The 16,983-nt window shown below is 49.9% G+C and overlaps 1 protein-coding gene and 1 pseudogene across 4 annotated transcripts in view; one reads left to right on the top strand and one right to left on the bottom strand.

Annotated features, from left to right (window-relative positions):
- Positions 1 to 13,490, bottom strand: part of EPHX1 (epoxide hydrolase 1) — a 44,279-nt gene extending 30,789 nt beyond the window's left edge. Inside the window, exon 1 of one of the 4 annotated variants that reach the window (XM_060302476.2) lies at positions 13,265 to 13,490. The gene's annotated coding sequence lies outside the window, so the exon portion shown is untranslated. The remainder of the gene's footprint in view (positions 1 to 13,264) is intronic. The other 3 variants (XM_030868442.2, XM_060302627.2, XM_030868447.3) reach the window with 3 other exon arrangements.
- On the top strand, positions 5,259 to 5,749 carry LOC115859556 (small ribosomal subunit protein eS19 pseudogene; annotated as a pseudogene).
- Positions 13,491 to 16,983: the final 3,493 nt, after the last annotated feature.

Below are 16,983 nucleotides of genomic sequence, written 5' to 3'. Positions count from 1 at the left end.
CACCCTGTGAGTTTGGGGAAGCCTGGTGGCCCACTTGGGTGTTCCCATTTGAAGAGCCAGCCTGGCTTTCCTGGTAGAACCCCTGTTCCATGAGACATCGTCCCATCAACAGCAACTCGGACTACCTTTGACTTTAAGAACCGGGAACATTCTGGAGTTTACAGTAAAGGATCTTCTAGCTTGCTTCCCTGTTTGAGTAGTTCAAAGCCCAGCTCTGCCATTTTACCAGCTGGGGGGCTTTGGACAAGTTACCAAACTGCTCTGAGCATCTGTGGACTCCTCTCTAAAATGGGGATAACGCCAATCTCATAGGCTCAAAACAGGTACTCTACCGATGTGTGTTCCTTCCCCTTCTCCCAAAGCCCTTATTACTGTGCCGAATCTTCATGCAGGAAGAGACCCCAGAGGACCCCTATCCCTATGAGATGACTTAGGGATAAGCAGGCTGGGAGCAGGAAAGTGCATGGCGTGGGCATCTGCTGGCCTCCCCATGTGCCCTCACCAAGGACGGACTTGAAGGATAAGGAAAGCACAAGGTCACGTACATCTTGGCTACCAGTGTTTTGCAGTCCGTGCACCTGGGTAGTCCCCACTCTTCTGAGAAGTTACATTCTCAGTGTAAGGGAGCAGAATTCTGTTTACTAAGCCTCCCCGTTTCCAAGGAAAGCTATATTTATCTCTTCTGTGTGGTCAGCTCCTGCTGGTGTAGAAAATATTCTATCTACTTCAAAACATCAATATTTAGGAGACACCATGAAAAATTCAGAAGTAATACAATGCAAAACGAGAGTGCCTGCTTTATTATGCTAGCACCCGAAACTGGAAGGTAATTCATCTACTCCAAAAGTTCAGAGAATATATTTTATCTGATTAAGTTGTTGTTTTGTTTTGTTTGTAATGCACTTTTCCAGAATACTGGCAAAACACTTTGCTGAGAGAACGGGAGAGTGGGTGGTAGCCTTTCAGAATGAAAGCAATTTTTTTCTTGAAGCCACAGTACCCTTCCTTAAAAAATGATTAGTTTGTCTAGTAAGGAAAATGCAGCTTTTGTTGTAAACTAGCCTAATTTTTTTAAAGACACAGTAACTGGAGGACAGTGGTCATTTAGTTCTAAAATGTTGAGCTGAGAAGTAAATCTGAGCAGCAGTTGGCTACTCATAAGAAATGGGATTATATGAAGTTTAAGTCCCCACATTCTATACTGAAGCTTTGAGCATGCGCTTCTGAAACTTGGGAAAAAATTAGGAATTAGTTCAAGTTGAAGAAGTCAGTTGTGCAATATGGTGACCTTTACCCTTAAAAGAGGCAAATAGAGCAATTTATTATTTTACTTTTCTTTTGTCTTTCTGGGTCTTACTCGAAAAGGACAATTTTAACTATAGGAGATCAAGTAAAAAGGGTGCTTAGTTCTCTAGGATTGCTAAAAGGAAACCCAGTCTAATAATTTCACTGAATGTATAGTGTTTCTGTTATGCTTGGGGCAAAAACACAAGTTTTAAAGCATACGATTGGGACTTCCCTGGTGGCACAGTGGTTAAGAATCCACCTGCCAATGCAGGGGACATGGGTTCGAGTCCTGGTCCAAGCCCGTGTACCACAACTACTGAGCCTGTGCTCCAGAGCCCACAAGCCCCAACTACTGAGCTCACATGCCACAACTACTGAAGCCCACACACCTAGAGCCCATGCTCCACAACGAGAGAAGCCACTGCAGTGAGAAGCCCGCACACCAAAATGAAGAGTAGCCCCCGCTTGCCGCAACTAGAGAAAGCCCGCCTGCAGCAACGAAGACCCAACGCAGCCAACAATAATAAATAAATAAATAAATAAATAAATAAATAAAAATACCGATGGAATTAAAAAGAAAAACATACGATTCCTTTACCTTATTTATTTTTGGCTGTGTTGGGTCTTTGTTGCTGTGCACAGGCTTTCTCTAATTGCGACGAGCAGGGGCTACTCTTGTTGCGGAGCATGGGCTCTAGGCGCACGGGCTCAATAGCTGTGGCACGTGGGCTCTAGAGTGGAGGCTCAGTAGTTGTGGCGCACCGGCTTAGCTGTTCTGTGGCATGCGGGATCTTCCCGGACCAGGGCTCGAACCTGTGTCCCCTGCATTGGCAGGCGGATTCTTAAACACTGCGCCACCAGGGAAGCCCACAATTCACTTTTAGATTGATACTGAAAGTTCAAGTGAAAACTCTTTTCTTGTAATTTGAATATGTAAAGTATCAAGAAGTCATTTTGTTCTTTTAAAGTAAATAAGAGATTTGTATTGGTGCTGGAAAAGTAAGTATAAACTTGCTTTTGGATCAAAGGGCGGTTTAGTAGACGCTACCTATGACTATGAGCTGGGGTCTTTGCAGGCACAAGGAACAAGACAGAGTCCTGTACCTGCTGAAGTGCATGCTCTAGTAGGACAAACAAACAGATGAACAAATAACACCTTTCTAATGATAGATACAATATATCTGCACAGATGGAAGAGAAGTGTGCAAAGTTAGAGTGGTAAGTCTGCCACAAAGGTTTCACAGAGGAGGGGGTCACTGAGTAGGGTTTTTAAGGATGAATAGGAGTTTACCAGGCAGAAAATAATGGTGGAATGGGGATAAATCTAGGGAGAAAAGAGAGCATGTGCAAAGGCATGGAAGTAAGAAAGTGCATGGTGTAAGCAAAGAACCACAAGAATCTATATCCATGTTCAGTGTAGAGCTGACGATTACAAACTTTGGAGTGCAGTCATTTAATTTCTATATTAGCTGAAAGGAGTCCCTGCCTTATCTCTTTTATGAATTGTTACTTCATCATGTTGAAGCTGACTCAGGAGTTTAACTTAGAAATTGTGTTTGCAATTCAGATGACGCTTCTGTAAATTAGATGCCAAGGGGAGTGAGGAAAGGAAATATACTTGGGAGGTGAGTATTTCATGGTTGCATGAGAAAAAGGTGGCCAGGGCAAGAGATTACTCAAAACCAACATTCCACCCCAGCTGCCCTTAGTGATTGGGCTGCTTCAGCAAATATGCCCTGAGACTGATAGTGTGGCAGACTGCCAGCTATGTTTTCCTCTTCGTTCTCAGCACTGCAATTTTTATTTTAGTTGGAGAAGCGCAGCTAAACACTACATTTCTTGGCCCTCTTTGCAGCTCAGTATGACAGGGTGATTAGGTGCTGACAAAGAGCTGGAAGTGTATTTGAGGCAGAGCCATCTGTGATCCAGACAGTACCTTTGTGTGAATTAGGAAAAGGCATCCATTCCTCAAAATACTATCACAAGATGAACCTAATATACTGCTTTGCCATATGCTAGAAAGCACTTGTAAATAAAATATAAATCCTTGATGTTGATGATATGAATTGTCCAGTGAACAACCTACACAAGAGTACATGGGTCCTGCATGTGTGTGGAAGACTATGTAGAGAGCCCTGACTCAGCTGGGAAGCACACCCTTTTGCCCTTCCCCTTTCTTTTCATGCCTCCTGGGACTCAGACATGATGGCTGGACTCTGGTAGCCATTTTGGACCATGAAGTGATCTTGATGATGGAAATCAGAGATGATGGAAGGATCCTGTATTCACCATGGGGCCACCAGCCCAGGCCTGGACTGCTTACTCCCAAACTTCCTTTGTATGACAGGAAAATAAACTTCTATATTGTTTAATCCATTGTTATCTTGAGTTTTCTATTATATAAAGCCTAACATAATCCCAACTAATTGAGAAAGTCAGGGCGGAAAGAAAATATATCAAGTTCCCCCAGGGCGCACACTCTTAAGAACAAATGCCCAGTCTTCAAAATTTTCAGTGCTCTATTACTGTTCCATCTCTGGAACATTTATATGATAAATAAACATTTTCCTGCTGCCCCAATCACATAAAGGTATGTTCTCAAAAGACAGCAAAGAGGAAACAAACTTTCACTGAATACGCTTTTGCATGTTGAAAAAAAAAATTCTTTTTACCAAATGCATGTACTATCTACCCCAAAACAAAATAATTATACATTTAAAAAATATGGACAACCACAAGAGTGAGTCTTCCCTGTAATCCAGCTCCAACAGTGAGTCAGACACCTCGCAGCACCAGAACTGCGCAAACGCACTCAGCAGCTGAGGTGTGACTTCCCAGTGGCCAAGAAGGCCTGGAGACAAAGGTGAATCCGGAAACTCAGAAACCCACGGGCATCTGAGGGCCGGGGGCCTGGCGAACATGTGAAATAGGGTGAAGAAAGCTGGCTGGGCTGTGGGAGAAACACTGGCTGCCGAAGAACTGGTGTCCAAACGGGGCTGTCCTTTCTGTGCACATGGCTCCCACTGCCACCTCTGGACAGATGACAGACATGAGCATCTCTAACCCAGACCCCCTCTGAGCTCCAGACCCAGGCACCCACCTGCCAAGTCGATAGTTCCTCAATGTCTCAAAACCTCCTCCAGTGCATCTGAAGTTGCACTTGTCTCCCTAAACTTTGTCTTCCTCTGGGGTTCCCTCTCACTGTAGCTGGCAGTAGCCACCTTCCACCTGCCAAGCCAAAAACCCAGGCGATGTCCTTGAAAGCCCCCTCCTCCATTTCATCCACATCCAATCTCTCGGCAAGTTCCAGCAGCTCTACCTCCCAACTTATATCCCCAATCCTTCTCCACCACCACCACCCCGCCCAGGTGCCCAGGTGCCCGTCTCTCCCTGGACTACAGCCGGTCCACTCACCCCTGCTCTGCCCCCACAATACACTCTGTAGCCAGAGCAATCTTTTGGCAATGCAAATCTGACTCTGTCGCACCCCCTGCTAAAACTCTTAAATAGCTTCCTGCTACTTTGGGGACAAAGCAACGCTGGTTAAGGTGACCTTAAAGGCCTGTGTGGTCTGACCTGCCCACACCCCTCCCAGGCTTCAGCCCTGACCCCCATGTCCTTTCAGGCGTGTGTGCTCACCTGCTCCCTCCAGCTGCAGGGCTTCGCGGAAATGCTGGTTCCCTCTGTCTGCAACGCTCTTCCCGTCCCTTCTCAGCTCCTTAACTTGCGTTCATCCTTCCGATTTCAGATCGTGTCCCTCCTCCAAGCCTATTTCAGCACCACGCACCTCTCCTTCCTACCCCTCGTCACTGTCACATTTGTCCATGACGTTATGTGACTGGTAGGGGTCTCCCCCACTGGAAGGAAGCTCTTTGAGGGTAGAGACTAGGGCTGCTTTGGCTCCCCTGTGTCCCCAGTGCCTGGCACTTACTGGATGCTCGGTAAATATTTGTTGAATGGCCTTTTCCCCTGGCTGGCAGCTCGGAGGCTGCATGATGCCTGGAGTTACTGTAAAAGACGTGAACCAGCGGGAGTTCGTCAGAGTGCTGGCAGCCTTCCTCCGAAAGTCCAGGAAGTTGAAAGCCCCTGAATGGGTGGACACTGTCAAGCCGGCCAAGCATAAAGAGCTCACTCCCTACGATAAGAACGGGCTCTACACATGAGCTGCTTCCACAGCAAGGCACCTGTATCTCTGGGGCAGCCCCGGGGCTGGGGCGGGGGCTCCGTGACCAAGATCTATGGTGGGTGTCAGGGAAACGGTGTCATGCCCAGCCACTTCGGCAGAGGCTCCAAGAGCATGGTCTGTCGGGTTCTCCAAGCCCTGGAGGGGCTGAAAAAGGTGGGAAAGGACCAAGATGGGGGCTACAAACTGACACCTCAGGGACAGAGAGATCTGGACAGAATCGCTGGACGGGTGGCAGCTGCCAACAAGAAGCATTCGAACAAAATGAAGTGCTGTTGACAACTTGTGATAAAAAAAAAATTTGTTGAATGAATGAATTTAAAAGTTCTTTGAATGACAGCGTTGAAAATGATCAGACCTTTTGAGCAAAAAGATGGCTGAATTCTCCTTGAGGAATTATAGACGACCTACTTCTGAGCCTAGTTTGTAGAGATGGGCCGGTATCCCAGGCGCACTGTAAATGTCAGGGTTTGGGATCTAGAAAGATGAGGCTCAGCCTCAGGATCCTGCTGACCACGATGGGGGGAGGGGTGGGCCAGCCAGCCTGCCCTCGGAGAGTCTCCTCCCTCGGACCCAGGCAGGTGGTGAGAAACTCACAATCTGAAAATGCTCCCCAAGTCATAGAAAGCTACTAGCTAACTCCAACTCCTACCATGTACCTGGCCTTGGGCTGGATGCCCAAATGTCCTTCAAGAGAAGAGGCCGAGGGCTTCCCTGGTGGCGCAGTGGTTGAGAGTCTGCCTGCCGATGCAGGGGACGCGGGTTCGTGCCCCGGTCCGGGAAGATCCCACATGCCGCGGAGCGGCTGGGCCCGTGAGCCATGGCCGCTGAGCCTGCGCATCCGGAGCCTGTGCTCCGCAATGGGAGAGGCCACAAGAGTGAGAGGCCCGCATACAGCAAAAAAAAAAAAAAGAGAGAGAAGAGGCCGAGAGGGTGGACACAGACCTGAGCCCCAGGAGAAGGCCCAGCTGTGGACTGCACGGGGGATTCCTCCCTCCAGCCTGTTGTCTGATGTCTTCCTGACAGGGATTCAGACTCAGGAGCGTAATAACCTTGTGTTCCTTCTGGGGAAGTAGTCGGCCAGTGGTCCACAAGCGCAGGGCAGAGGGGTACACTGTGTGCCCCCAGATTCCAGGCCAGAGAAAGGCAGGGCTGGGGGTCTGTGTGCTTCCTCGGCCTCGGCCCCTCGCCGCCCTACCCAGCCTTGCTGCTCCTCCCTGGGGAGAGACATATCCAGCAGAAAGGGGAAAACAGATGGCTTCCCTTCCACTCCAGGTGGGCCTGTCAAGGAAGGCCACCCAGACCAGGAACGTCCCTCCAAGCAACGTGCACCAAAGGCTGGCCAAAGCCTGGGGCTCCCAGGGGCTCCCCAACAGCGATGCCCAAAACTCCCAGGCAAGCTCACTGTAGCGGAGACCGCTCTGGCCCAGGATAGATGGGGGAATACCCTACGTGAAGGGCCTCCCCAACTCTGCACAGCCCAGCACGTGACCAGCCTCTCCACCCACAGGCTTTTCTCGGAACCCCAGTGGCCAGCGGTGCTGGGGTGGGCCAGGCCCATGGGCAAGGTCAGCTGGGCTGGACAGATTAGAACGCTCCGCACTTGGGACAAGGGCCATGTTTATCTCCCTGAAAGATCTGGAACCAAGCCCCGGGAGAGCAGCCTGGCAGGAAAAGAAACACGTCGTTTGTAGGCAAAAACAAGGGGAAGTAAAAAAGTAAAAACAGTGTTGGGGGGCAGCCTTATTATGGGGAACCCTGTTCTGGGGCCTGAGTGAAGGCACATCACTGTATGCCCTGGAGGGTCACCCCCGCCCCCTGCCCCCATCCCCATGCCCCCAACGATTATATATATATATATATATATAATATATATACACACACACACACACACACACACACACACATACACACACCTGTATAGACAGACAAAAAGAATACAATTACTGACTGCTGATCTGATCTGACGAAAATCTTTATGGACTCAGGAGCCAGCTCAGCTGGTGGTCAGGCACTCAGGGCCTGCTTTGAATCCTGGCTCTATCCCTTACCAGCCATAGCCTAGGTAAACTTAGGCCAGTGTCTTCATTTCTCCGAGCCTCAGTCTCCACACCTGCAAAATGGGTGGAATAAAGTACATCCCTTACTGAATGAACACAGGGAAAGTGGCCGCACAGGGAACAGCTGTCACAGGCATTTGCTTTTTGTTTTTAAATCCTGAGGACACTAAAGGTCGGGGAGAGAGGCCTACCCTGAAGCTGAGGGAACCTTCCCTGAGGAAGTGTTATCTGAACCAAGAAGGGAAGTTAGGAGCGATCCTTGAAAGACAGAAAGGCAGAGGGTTCCAGGGCGGATAGGATGCCTGAAGGCCAGTGTGGCTGGAAGGCAGAAAGTGAGGGAAGCACGGCCTAGGATAAGGAGGGGGCTCTCGGCTCTGGGGCCTGAGTGAAGGCAGCCTCAGCACCTGCCAGGAGGGTCTGGATGGGTGAAGGGGGGGAATCATATGGGTGGGCTGCCTGGCCCAGAGCACCTTCAGAGAGGGGATGCTGACCTCCACAGATTTTAAACGCCCCTGAGCTGGGGGAGCAGGGGCCACCACAAACTCATTTACACAAGCTGCCATGCAGACTTTTAGTTAAACAACACAAGTGGGGAGCAGACTCTCTCCACCCTGCAGGGTTCACACACTCATGCTCTGGGAGTTTCATTTGAATCCTTTCCATCTTGCATTCTGTCAAGTTGTCCACTGGTTTAAATTACCAGAGAAAAAACCCAAGTGGAACACAGTTCACTGCCTATGAGGAAAAAACATTACCTTCCTGGAATTTCAATACGTGACATTCTCTATTTGAGGAGAGAAAGACTCCTATTTCAGGAGATAATAGGCGTGGGCCTATTATATAGGTGTATAATACACCGATTTGATTTCCTTTCCACCACTAACCACACTCTCTCTCCTCCCTCCCCTCCCCAAGTCTGCTTTTCCTCAGCGACGTGCTCCCGGTCTGGAAGCTTCCTCAATAGTGTGTAACAGGATAGCACTTCGAGCTGGGCCACAGCACAGTCATTTGAGCTGGCTTTATTGTCTGAAACGCACTGAAAGGGTCCCTGTGCCTCACGTACTGCAGCCCTAAGGACTAGAGTCTGAGCTCAGAGGAATATTCTGGGTTGCTGGTGTCTTGGTGAGGTCAGTTTGCTTGTGGAAATGTCTAGGTTGCAAAAAGAAATAAAAAGTCAAAAAAGGCTAAAAGTACTTCTGAAGTTCAACCAAAGGTCCAGGGGGCAACTCTGAAATTAAGGTGTTCCATCTTGACAGTATCACTGTGACCCTGAGACCCACCTGTGGGAAGGGGGCACAGACCCGGCCGAGGGCAGGGGGCCGCCTTCCCCCACCTGGTGGCCAGCCTGCCGGCTCCTGCGTCCTCACAGCGACAACTTGGTTCACAGGCAGAAAACCCGGAAAGCAGGAAAATACATCCATTTTCTCCTAAAGAGTTGGTAAGAGCGTCAGATTTCCCTGACCCCTTGGCACTCAGGGGTTAATCATGGAGCTTGGTGCTGGAATCAGTGTTTCTCTTACTTTCCAAAAGGTCCAAGTCTCTCCAGTTCTAACAAGAAGGGTAGTACAATCAGAAAGTCGCACCCAGTATCGCAAAGGCCACTCATGCCACCTGGAAAGCCAAGTGGCAGGCTGAGCCGCCGGGGGACACCCTGAGATGGTGGTCCTCGGGGAAGGCCCACGCCCAGCCACTGAGAAGCACCACACGGGTCTCTGACTCAGAGGCACCTGGCCTCCCGCTGCTGGTCACTGGCTTCCTGCAGCCCTCACGGCTCACAGCGCAGGCCACACCCTGGCTACAGCCAGCCCGATAGGCCCACGGCGGGGACGCTCAGAACCCTTCCAGAACATGAGGACGCGTCTGGGCAGCACCACCTCCTCTGAGGAAGCCCAAAGAAGCCCTGGACTTGGACATGGTGGTGGGAAGACTCCGTAAGCACAGCATCTCCCATGCTACGATAACCCTAAGAAGTAAGGCGTAATTGTTTTCTGTTTTAAAGAGATTGAAAAATGAAGCTCCAAGAGGCTAAACAGTTTGCCCAAGTTAACCCAGCTTGCAAGTGCCAAGAAGATATTTCGATTCAGTCTGTTTATCAATCTTCCCAAACGCTAAAGGTAGTAAAAACTCCTGCTCTTGACTCGGAACAAGACCCATGGTTCCCATTAGCTATAGATTCCTCCAGAAAGTCCTTGAAATCCCCAAATAGAAGAGCATTTTTTTTTCCTACCGCAAGCACTTTCAGTTGAGCCTAACAGGTGTGGCTTAGCAGTAGTTGGACTGTGCATTCAAATGGCTCCTCATGAGAACGGTATCCGCTGCCTGACAGCAAAGCCAAGACAGACCATGGGGTCCAGTGGACAGGAAGACTCCACTGCAGGTCCTTGAGCCTGTCTAAAGGAATGTTCACAGGCTAGACTTCAGACAGTGAAAATAGCTGCTCTCTGGTGACAAAGGATGAACAATGACCTCCCTCAGGAAGTAAACATAGAGTCATTCCTCAGTATCCGTGGGGGATTGGTCCCAGCACCCTCCGGATACCAAAATCGGTGGATGCTCGGGTCCCATATATAAAATGGCAGAGTACAGTCTGCCCTCCGTACGGCTGGGTTCCACATCCACGGCCTCAAAGCCTAGGCATACGGAGGGCCAACTGTAACCTTGTTGGCAGAAGAGGCAGTTTCGGTTTGAACCTGGTTTGCACAATGGCGTGTTCACTTAGGCAACCAAGGGCAGGATCGTGCCGTTCTCTCCTTGATAAGAGAGCGTCCAGCACTCCCTCCTCAGGGAAGGGGATCCTTGGCAAAGCTTTGGTTCCCTCTTGGGGGAAATGCTGCGGTGCCATCTCCCTGCTGCAACTTCCCCACCTGACCGTACGGCCCCTGGAGCCTCTGCTCCTAAACCACTAGGCTCGGGCCAAGAACCACCCACCAGCAGCCCACAGGTGACCCGTGGGGCCAGCTGACCTGGGTAGTGACTCTTCTGCCTCCACCCTGGGCCCTCGACCTCTGCCTGGGGTCTTGCCTCCTACACCCTGGCCAGGCCCTTCACTCTTATTTGACGCGGCCCGCAGCGAACCCGGCGTAGGCTGCAGGACCACCTAGGCCCCATCAAAACTGACAGCTTCCCAGTAAACTCTTTCCTTTTCTGAAGATCCCTTTGGATTCTTAACCACAGAATCATCACATATTAGATCTGTAAGAAGCCTTGCAGATTATATACCCCAACCTCATTTCATGGATGAGGTCCCCAGAGGGGAACTTACTGGCAGAGCTGGGATACCAGCCAGATAGTCTTCCTATGCCAATTCTCTTTCCACATCACTGTATCACCTCTCAAAGGAATGAATCACTATGATGGGATGTAGGGTCCTATCAGAGGTGGGTTTTGAGCATGGGATCCTAGAGACCCCTCAAGTCACCACAGGCCTGTTCTGTCTGTGTCCACTCCAGCCTGAGTGGGTATGCTCTGGGCTCCTTCTTCGGCAGTAGTGAGCAGCTCACACTGAGCCCTGCCTTATTTTGTAAGCCCAGCTGGGTTCCATGTCTTTGAGTAACTCAGCTCAAGGATGGAAAACTGGAATCTGGGCAGCCCCTGCCTTCCCATGTCTGGGCTAGGCCAGGATGCTGGAAGGAAAGTCAAGGTGCAAGTCAGCAATCACTAAGCCTGGGCATGTCAGGTTATGTCGATGGGAGGGTCACCGTGTATTGATAACATGGGGGCCCCCTGTGCCCTCCAGCTGGTGCTGGATTTAGACCTCAGACATGAACGAGGACACTACAGGAGGGGGCTGGGGGAGGCACTCCACTTCCTCCAGTGATCCGATGCCCTTTCTCTAAAGGTCCCTCTGCCCAAAGAGGCCCCATTCAGTCTCTTACCACGGACATCCCACTCCCATAAGTCTGTACCAGCCCATGCACTTAAGGGATAGCCGGGAGGCAGGTGGGATTACACAGGGAGCATGTGGTGGGAGCAGGTGGTGTTGAAGTTCACCCTGGCGGCCTTGCTGAGCAGTTATTTCCCATGCAAGACTTTCCTTTCCTGGAACTGGAGGTGGGGGGAGCCTCTTGTTCTCAGGCTGAGCCAGTTAAGTTTATCCAGTAGCCCACTCACACCAAAGGACCCTGGTGGCAGCTTGGCCCACACTCAGCAAACACAGATATAAAGTTCATCCATGCCAGCCACACGCCTGCCATGGGGCCTTTGCACTTGCTTGACCTGTGCACCATCACTCCAGATAGCAGTCTGCCACCCCCTTACTCCTCAGTATTATTCAAATATCCCCTCAGGGGGGCCTTCTTTTACCCGCCCCCCCACTTCTCTTTTCAGTGCTGTATTTTGCTCCCACATCGCTTTCTAACATAGTTTATATTTTACAAATCTATTGTGCGTATCGTCCATCTTTCCCCCAGCAGAACGGTAGACTCCGTGAAGGCATGCTCCCTGCTGAGCCCCGGTGCAGGGGCAGAGCCTACACACAGTGGTCAGCACGCTCGCACTGCCCACGCCTAGGTGTGGACATGTGGGAAGGAAAAACTGCTTTTTGCTAAATCAGACCTGCTGGGGCTAGTGAAAGGCTCCTACAACATCCCCAAGCCCCCACTCCCTGAAGGAAGCAACCACCATGCCAGAAGACAATGCTACTTCCCGGAGCGGTGCCGCTTCTTGCCGAAGTTTATTTTTAACGCTGAATTCAGAGGAGTCTGCGGAGCGGCACTGAGACAGGCATAAATCCCAATGCTCTCAGCAATTTCCCGCAACAGCTCGTGAATCCGATGTACTGGGTGCTGAGGTGCCGAATGCAGAAGTCCCCCCTACTCCACGGCGGAGCCGGCACGGAGCTACAGCGCGGGGAGGTGGGGCAGGGCAGAGAGAAGGCTGTCTGCGCATCCGGGCGCCAGGGGCCCACCCAGGCTTTGTGGAGCCTGAAGTTTATATAGTGGAGGAGAGCGAAGAGGGTGGGGGACGAAGCTTCAAAATAAGTCAAAACTAGGATCACAACATTGTTAGAGTCTGACCGCGCCTCCACCCCTTAGGCGTCAGAAGGGCCGGGCAAGTGAGGGGCCGGAGGTTTAAATTCCCCAGCTTCCTGCGGGGAGGGAGGCTAAAGGAGACTCGGGCCTCTGCTGCGCTTACACTGATCACATCCCTGGGCTCCTGCTACATGGTGAACTCTTAACCCCGGGCCCAGGTTTCCTCTCCCTTGCGCTGAGCTGAGCAGGTTGGCCTTCTCTCCCGAAAGAAGAGCAAGGGGAGGGAGAGAAACACTGGAGCGGCGCACGGAGATGGCGAGAGAGCACGTCTCAGCTAAGAGACCTGAGATCGGTTTTAGGACTCCGGTGACAAACAAGTGCAGTTGCACTGCGTGACCCAGACGCAACGTGGAAGCGGTACTCTCCAGGAGAGCCAAGCAACGGGGTCCCGCTGCTCTCCCCCGCTGGCCCGAGCCCGCTCGCAGGGCTCACGCGGGCCTCTCCCGGAGCCCGGAGCGCTTGCGGGCCAGAGGGGGCGGGGGCCGAGCGGCGCGCTCGGAGCCTAGGTCTCGACGGAGCTGCGGGCTGCGGGGAAGCGGGCGGGAGCGGAGGCCTGTCTGGAAGTCTCCCTGGAGCCCTGGCCGGACGGCGCCGGCCGACAGCGTCCCCAAGCCCGCGGGATCGCGATCCGCCCCTGCACCCCGGGAGCGCGGTCACGGCCGCCCGGGCCCCGGAAACTGCGCACGACGCCCCCGGGCGCTTACGGTCGTCTGCTCCTGGCTCCCGGGCTCGGCGGCAGCAGGTACGCGGTCCCTCCGGCTCTGGCTCCCCGGGTTCCCCTGCTCCCTATCCGCGCGTCCCCTGCCAACACCACGCTGACCCCGCCCCGGCTCGGCCTCCCAGAGGGGCGGGCCGGGGCCGGGCCCAGGGCGGCGAGGCTACCCGGGTTCAGTCGCGCTCCGCCCCTGGAACCTGAGCGACCCGGGCGAATCTCTGCACCTGCCGAAGCTCCGCCTCTGCTTTGGAAGAGGGCTCTCAAAGTGCTGCCCGCGGACCCGAGGACAGAAACGAAGCCGAAGTGTTTAGTAACTCAGGCAGTAACTTTGTCCACTGAATCAGAAAACAAACCCGAAGGTTGCACGTTGTATGACTTGTTTCATATTTCTAGCCGTTCATTGCTATTGTATTTTACACATGTATTGGTCCAGGACAGATTGGGAAATTTAAAAACAAACAAATTTGTCTTTCAACACACAGAGTCTGAGAAGCATTAGTCTGGGTGAAAGTACGACCCATTCAAAGTGGTCTTCATCGCACTCGTAGAGAACGGACGTGAGGGCACGGATGGGGCGAAGGGTAAGCTGGGACGAAGTGAGAGAGTAACATGGGCATATATACACTACCAAATGTAAAATGGATGGCTAGTGGGAAGCAGCCGCATAGCACAGGGAGATCAGCTCGGTGCTTTGTGAGCACCTAGAGGGGTGGGATAGGGAGGGTGGGAGGGAGGTTCAAGAGGGAGAGGATATGGGGATACATGTATACATATAGCTGATTCACTTTGTTGTGCAGCAGAAACTAACACAACATTGTAAAGCCATTATACTCCAATAAAGATGTAAAAACAAAACCAAAGGGGCTTCCCTGGTGGCGCAGTGGTTGAGAGTCCGCCTGCCTATGCAGGAGACCCGGGTTCGTGCCCCGGTCTGGGAGGATCCCACATGCCGTGGAGCGGCTGGGCCCGTGAGCCATGGCCGCTGAGCCTGCGCGTCCGGAGCCTGTGCTCCACAACGGGAGAGGCCACAACAGTGAGAGGCCCGCATACCGCAAAATAATAATAAATAAATAAATTTTAAAAAAATTAAAAAAAAAAAAAAAAAAACCAAAAACAAACAAAACCCAAAGAGGTCTTCGTGGTGAGGATTAGGTCTACAACGGGTAGTTCAACCCCTGGACAGTAGCGCTTAATCAATCCACTTCAGTTCAGCAGAAGCTGGGCGCTCAGGCCAGTGGATGCTTGGCTCTTGACTTCTGCAACAAGCGTTTAATCCCCAGACCTTCATCCTTAGAAAACCTACCCTGTCACCTCTGTCATCGCTCCTCGTCACCGCCTCACAACTCCTCCGACACCGTTTTTATGTGCTCACAGATGCCGTTTCAACACCCGGCGTCCTCAAGATCACAGCCAGCAGACCAGAACCAGGGCCTGTTACAGGGATATTAAACTTCTCACTGTCACCCTGTATACAACTTCAGGATAAAGTTCACCCCCTTGGCCTCCAACCTTACTGCTCACCCTGGCCCAAGAACTCTCCATTTCAGTGAAGAGAGGCTGTTCCTGGCTAACAAACACACTCAATTCAATCACATCTCCAACCTTTGCTCGTGCAGCATGCCTGGAAAGGATGCTCTCCTGCATCCAAACATGAAATCCTACTGTTCTTTAATTCCACACCCTCCTACAAAAGCCTTCTCTTATCCCTGCAGTGTCTGGCATCTCTGTGCTTCTTGAAAACGTGCAGCCTGTGAGATCCCTCCATCCCTCCCCCACATCTTTCAGACAGAAGCTGCTCTGCCTCTGGCCATTTTACCAAGGGACTCAAATTTGTTACTCTTCAAACTGCAGTGATGATGAAAACATTCTAAAATTAGATATTGGTGATGGTGTATCACCATAACTCTGTTAATATACTAAAAACTACTGAATTGTACACTTTAGTTTTTTATATAAATTTAAAAATTTATTTTTGGCTGCGTTGGGTCTTTGTTGCTGCGCGCGGGCTTTCTCTAGTTGCGGAAGGCGGGGGCTACTCTTCCTTGCGGGGCGCGGGCTTCTCATTGCAGTGGCTTCTCTTGTTGCGGAGCACCGGCTCTAGGTGGGCAGACTTCAGTAGTTGTGGCTCGCGGGCTCATGGGCTTAGTTGCTCCGTGGCATGTGGGATCTTCCCGAGCTCGAACCCGTGTCCCCTTCATTGGCAGGCAGATTCTTAAGCACAGCGCCACCGGGGAAGCCCTGAACTGTTCACTTTAAAAGGATGAATTTTATGGTATGTGAATTATTGAATTTTATGGTATGTGAATTATATCTCAAGAAAACTGTTATTTTTATATAAAAAAACTGCACTGAGGTTGTAACCTCACTCCTCACTCCTGTATCTTAATATCCTCCTCCTTGGTTAGATATTCCTCCAGTATTAGAATATGGAATCCAGGACAGTGCAAGATATTTCGAAGTACAGTCTATATATACACAGTCAGTAAATAAATAAGGCACTGAGTCCAACTCAGCAGGGCAAAATTTAGGCAATCAGATTTCAGCTTTTGGTCAAAAGCTGTTGAAAGGTTTATGGAGTGAAAGAATGGGTATAAAGTGATCTCTAGAATAAATTATGTATTTTTAAAAGTCAGAACAAAGGCTGTTCTTCTGTACAAACTTCTGGAGAGTTTCCAGGTACATCAGGGAGAATGAAGAATAATGTGTTGGGGGGAACAATCTTGGCTAAAAATTGTAGATCAATTCCTGATTCACTGGAAGGAAACATCTTTTATGCCAAAAATGCATAATATAAATCTAATCATGAGGAAACATCAGGAAAAAAAACACACCAGATTAAGTAACATTCTACAAAATAACTGGCCTGTACTTTTCAAAGATGTCAATGTCAGAAAAGTCAATGTCATGAAAGGAAAGGAAAGGCAGATAAAAACGTTCATGATGAAAGGAGACTAAAGAGTCATAAAAACAAATCGCAACGCTCTATCCTAGACTGGATCCTGGACCAGACACCATTTCTATGAAGAATATTATTGGGACTACTGGGGACACTTGAAGAAAATCTATAAATTAAATAATAGTATTATATTAATGTTAAATATCTTGATTTTGAGAATGAATTCTTTCTAAGTGAATATCCTTGATCTCAGAAAATACACACTGAATTATTTAAGGAGTCAGGGCTGAAATGTCCTTTCATTTCATACACTATAGATACACTCTCTCTCTCTCTCTCTCTCTCTCTCTCTCTCTCTCTATATATATATATATATATATATATATATATATATATATGGAGAGAGAGAATTACAAAGCAAATGCAACAAAATGTTAACAACTAGTAACTCTGGGTAAAGCATATATGGCAATTCCTTATACTATTCTTGCAACAACTTTGCTGTAAGTTTGAAATTATTTTGAAATTAAAAGTTTTAAAAAATGTGGGTTAAATAAACATATACATTTATCTCAGTTCCCTACTGAAAACGCCGTGGAAATAACTACAGAGGGGTAGAAAAGCTATAAATTCCACCAGGAGAAAGTGATTGGGAGAAAAGATAACAGCAGAGGAGAAATGGCAACAGATTTTTGTAAGATGAAAAGTCAGATGATTGACTTAGCAGAACAGATAAAGCTAAAAAGGTTTTTACAATCAGAAGCAAGCAGATTCCTGCCCTAGTCTTGCAGAGATCATTCAGCTATAGCCCA

Source organism: Globicephala melas, chromosome 1, assembly GCF_963455315.2.
Source record: "Globicephala melas chromosome 1, mGloMel1.2, whole genome shotgun sequence".
NCBI lineage: Eukaryota > Metazoa > Chordata > Mammalia > Artiodactyla > Delphinidae > Globicephala > Globicephala melas.
Note: the sequence above shows the minus strand (reverse complement) of the source record. Positions and strands in the feature narration are given on the sequence as shown.